Source organism: Harpia harpyja, chromosome W, assembly GCF_026419915.1.
Source record: "Harpia harpyja isolate bHarHar1 chromosome W, bHarHar1 primary haplotype, whole genome shotgun sequence".
In the NCBI taxonomy this organism is placed as follows: domain Eukaryota; kingdom Metazoa; phylum Chordata; class Aves; order Accipitriformes; family Accipitridae; genus Harpia; species Harpia harpyja.
The window spans coordinates 22,340,391-22,345,707 of record NC_068968.1 but is presented as its reverse complement, the minus strand read 5'-3'; the positions used below and the strand labels follow the sequence as shown (position 1 = coordinate 22,345,707).

At 39.0% G+C, this 5,317-nt stretch overlaps 1 long non-coding RNA gene across 1 annotated transcript; it reads left to right on the top strand.

The window, feature by feature from the left end:
- The first annotated feature begins 3,718 nt into the window (after positions 1 to 3,718).
- LOC128136191 (uncharacterized) lies at positions 3,719 to 4,720 on the top strand. Its single transcript, XR_008233282.1, has 2 exons — positions 3,719 to 3,783; positions 4,635 to 4,720. It is a non-coding gene; the product is annotated as an uncharacterized LOC128136191 (long non-coding RNA).
- The last annotated feature ends 597 nt before the right edge of the window (positions 4,721 to 5,317 follow it).

The window sequence follows — 5,317 nt, the reverse complement described above, 5'->3', positions numbered from 1 at the left end:
CCGATGTAACCTCAAAAGGCACAGCATAAGAATAAGAAAAACATAGCTTTGAAAGTATATGATGTTGGTGTTGGCAATGAGTACTGCTGAACTGCAGAGAAATACAGGATGCTTCTGCTGTTTCCTTTCTGCAGAATATATTTGCTTTTGGAAGATTCTTTTAAAGCATTTTCTGTAAATATAAACTGTAAATGGATTTTTTGCTAGTCTGATAACTTGTTAGAAATAATTTATTTTTGCTGAATCAGGAATAATTGTGTCTGACAAGGGCACATTTAAAGTTGCAAGAAATAGTGAAAGAGTTTTTTCTTTTTAAATCATGAAAGTTGAAGTACTTTGTATTGTACATAGAGATTCAGGCAGTTTGGCACATGCACGCATGTAACCTTAAATTAATGTTCATTTATCCTAACAGACAATAGAACTGAAATATTCTGAGTTCAGAATTCATCCTTTTACTTTCAGGGGGAAATTGCTCAGTCCAAAACCACAGAATAGATCCCAAAGTCATAAATTGTATCCTTCTAATGACACTCTTAATTGGAAAGAATGAGCTACATTATACTACGTTCTAATTCTTGGGGTTTTTTAGTAGTTAAAGTCTAGCAGCCAGTCTTAAAATATCTCAGTAGTGTATTTCTCCATGGAATGACTTGAATGGGAAATGGTGTGGAACTGCGCACTGAATTTGTTACCGAAATCCGGAATAAAACTCCTTAACACCAATGTGATGTTAAGAAGCAGGCATGTTGTTTATTGCAGCACTGGGGACATGGGGGATCACTCCTCCAAAGGCGTGTCCAACTTAGTATCAAAATCCATCAGTTTTTATAGACTTTTTCTGTCAGGTCATTGTTACATAAGCTCTTTACATAAAAATGCATACTATGCTCGCTCTTAAATTTAACCTTTATGATGATTGGTCCTTTGATTATATAACCTTATCAATATTCTTATTTAAAAACAATCATTGGTCAATTTCACTTAGCTCTACTGATTGGAATCTTCGATACTCAAATCGAGATGGGAAGGGTAAGGGGGTTTCCAAGCAGCGTAACTGGTGTCCATGATGGTTTCCTTAGTTTCTTAAAACAAAACAGAAAAACCAGTAACTTCCTGGTGAGGTTTCTATGGTTAGCTATTTCAGACTTCAACAATATTAAGGTTCCTATAGTCATACATAACACAGTTCCTAAAGTTTCTATGGTTACATTTCAAACTTAACAATCCTATACATTATGCTTCACAATTTTACTTCTTAATCAAACCTAACTCTTCTATGTGATTAAATTTTGATTTCTTTATCAGAATATTTGCAACAGTTACAATTTTAACTTATAAGTACAAAACTGATTTTTCCTTGTATTGTAACAAAGTGAACTCAAACCTCACCAAAGACAAGATTGTTAGTTCATGACAACTGCAAACATTTGTAGCTTTGTAGCACCTTTGTTCCAAAGTGAACTTCAATGGTCTTAATTATCTCTGCAGCTGGTGGATTGACTAGCAGAATCTGCAGATTATTTAATTTGCTTCAGCTGTCTGACATGTAAGATCTGGACACATGCACACAGCTTGTGCAGATCAACTAGGCTGCAAACAAGCAGCACATCTGAGTTACCTCTCACACCCAAGCAGTTGCTCTGCATACAAGCCTGTCTTCCAGGAGGTACCAGACCTTCTGTGTAATCACTAGACCACTGATAAGAGCCTGATCTCCCAAGACAAGAGCAGCAATAAGAGAAGTTTGGCAGGAATCAGTCATACTTGCCAACAACTCTAAAAAGCCCCACTTGCCCTTCCCTTTTCTGTGGCTTTGCAAGTGTATTCACAAAAGGTGGGACTCGCTGTGCCCATTCTGCTGTGCCCATGAACAGCAACCTATTTGGGAAACTCCAGAGACTGTGGCTGCCCTGTATAAGTTTGAGGCAGCTTACTATGTGCCAGCTGTATCTATCTGGGAAGTCAGAGTAGAGCCATTAACTAGTGTGCAAGAAATCTGCTTTGCACTACCTTCTCCTCAGAGAGAAGCTCCAGTGCCAAAACCGGTTTCCTCAAAATCCGTACTTAGCTGCTGCCAAATGAAGAACCACCTAAAATTTGTAATTGATCTAGTTTTTCACACTGATGCACTCCAGGCAATTAAAATTCTGCTCTTCAGCAAGCCTGTTATAGACACTCGTGACAAATTGGAGGAGCCAATTTGTATTAAATGACAAGATCGAATTTATTAGCAAGCGATAAGAGAGTAAAACAGCGCTGGGCGGCTGGGGAGACAGTGCTCCGCCAAAGGCTCGCGCCGAAAATGGGGAAGAGTCCCTTTATTTATACAGTTTCTAGTTTTTGTCTACGGAGTGTGCGTTTGTGTCGTCAGTTGTTAGGTGGTCGTAATCTGCCTTCAGGTGGCGGTGGTATCTTCTGCATTGTGTGTGTGTTTGCGCCGGTGGAACGTCTTTCGTTAATCATCGGTACTTAACTGGATACTGTGGTTTTAGATAAGCGAGGAATGTCTCTACCCCCACATGCGATTTCATGAACAAAGTTAACCAGTTTATTACAAGCCTAGAAACATTTCTTGACCAGTCTGACTCATTCAGCACTTATCTTCCCTTTGAGCCTAGAAACTTGGTAGTCTTGCATGCATCTACCTTACTTAACCTAGGCATTATGTGAACACAGCAGAAAATCAGAGTCTGCGTAAAACATAGACAGAAAGAGGTGGAACAGAGATTCACTTTCAGCCAAAGGCTCAGTGGTTAGAGTGCTCAGGCAGGAACCTGGCTCCAGATTTCTTCTCTGAACATGGGAAATAATAGAAATGTCAAACCCACATTTTCCACAGCAGATACCCTTTCTGCCAACCCAGAGACTCAAGTGCCCCCACTGCTCCCTGGAATTTAATTTTTCTGTGGCAAGTGGAAGAGTTTCATTGGAAGAGATTAAACCTGATCTCTCCCTTTCTCTCCACTAAACAGTCCCTTGTCCTCTACTCAAAACACATTCCTGCAACAATAAGAGAGGTGAGTCTGATGCCTGTCAATCAGAGGAGCTAGTACCTGGATGTCTAGCACCTGTGTGAAAGCCTGCCTAGTTACAGGGGGAATGGCTGATGTTATCTCCTCTTAAGGAGGTGTTTTTATAAGAAAAAGAAAGAAAGAAAAAAAAAAGCTGTGTTCCTTTTCTGAAGAAAGACTGTAGGCATCTAATTTGGGGGATAGGAATCCCAAGGCAATTCCAAGTGAAGGGAGGGTCTTTCCTGCAACCAAGCACAAGTTAACTATGCCCTGAAGAAAAGCAGCATTCAGTTCTCCTAGAGGATTCTAGCCCTAAGTCACATGTTTCTACTGTGTTAGAGATATTCAAGCTACCTCCAGGGGAAGAAGCAAGTTTACACAGACGAGCACTGGGGAGGCAAATTCATCAAGATTCCTGAAGTAGCCCAGGAGCACCAGGGCTTTCAGACCAATTTGCCTTGTCTGAATGCCACCCTGGGACTGCTATTCTGCCCCTGGTTGAGGATGGCTGATACTCAGGAACCTCTGCACTATCCCATACCGTGGGTGGACATGATGTATTTAAGCCACCTTAAAAAGGCCACAAAGGTCTTGTGAAACAGGATACCCTCTGTATAAACAAGGCATGCCTTGCTAACAACTGTGCCCCTGAAGAAGAACTAAAAGACTGATAAGAAAGGAACATCCTACCCAAGGAGGTGCCAACTGAAAGTTGAATAATTGCTAATAGGCATGAAGTCAGCAAAGATCTTCGGTAACTGGGGGACAGGTAAAAGCGGCAGGGGAAGATCACGACCACCGACTCAATTCAAGACCAAAAAGACTTACCCCCCCGCTCTCCTTGAGCATGTGCTGTAGAATAAAAGAACACTGTACCTTTAATTCAAAGCAGGGAAAACTTTAGCCCAATAGAAACTGTGGTAGTGTTGAAAATATTTTGATAAAGAAATTAAAATCCAATTATATATATAAGAGTTTGGTTTGATTAAGAAGTAGAAAATTGTGAAGCATAATGTATAGCAGTGTTAAGTTTGAAATTTAGTCATAGAAACTTTAGGAACTGTGTTATGTGTGACCATAGGAACCTTAGTATTGTTAAGTTTGAGATAAGCAAACCATAGAAACCTCACCAGGAATATACTGGTCTTTCTATGTTTTGTTTCAAAAACTAAGGAAACCGTCATGGACACCAGTTTGTTGCTTGGAAACCCCCTTACCCTTCCCATCTCGATTTGAGTATCGAGGATTCCAATCAGTAGAGTTAAGTGAAATTGACCAATGATTGTTTTAACATAAGAATATTAATAAGGTAGTATGATTAAAAGACCAATCATTGAAAAGGAATTAACATTTTGCTTGGAAATCTAGTGAATATGTATAACAGGTGTGTATTTAACTGTATTGTTAGACAAGACAGGTGCACACGATAGGTGGAGCAATCCCCCGTGTGCCCAGCGCTGCAATAAAGGAGTGCCTGCTTCTTAACTTCTCATTGTTGTTAAGGAGTTTTATTCCGGATTTCGGCAACAGTAGATAAGCGACTACCAATAGTAGTTTTGGGGAAGAACTTTGGAAGCTAAATATGTAAGACTAAACTGTATAAATTGCTTGCCTGTTTAGGTATGAGGTGTGCTAGCTTTGTGGATTACCACCTAGCCCCCATCTTTGCGCAAACATGAATTGGAATAAAATACCTCTGCTCTGTGTGTATATTGGCGTTTCACACACCAGGTAAACTTTTGAGACAACAGATCTTTTGCGAAGCATTAATTGCAACCCCAAATTTGACTTTTATCTACCCACCATACCTGCCAATGGAAATATGACACCAATTTCATTTGGTCTTTTACTTTCTGAGTCTGAATCATCTCTAGACAGAGGGATAGGCTACACAGAGAAATGGAATGTTTCGAACAGCTTCAATTTAGTGAAATGAGAACTACAGGACAAACACATAGGAATAAATTATTTTAGACTGATTAATTGCTCTTCAGTTTAGCAGCTCAGTGTTATATCTCCACGCAAAGGAGTTGAAATATTGTAATAAACTGATGTAGAAATTATTTTAGAAATTATTTTATGCAATGCCTGTGTGTAGACTTCATATAAGACCTTTTTGTATGGTGCAATCTGTAAACTGAAAATAAGCAATTTTTCATTTTCATAACATAAATTTAAACTTAAAAGATGTAAATCTGCTTTGCTGTAAATAAGTCTGACCAGAATCTATTTTCTATTTTTTATATTTAATAAAAAGTAATGTATACCTATTTTTGAAAAATATTCATAATTCAAAACAGTTC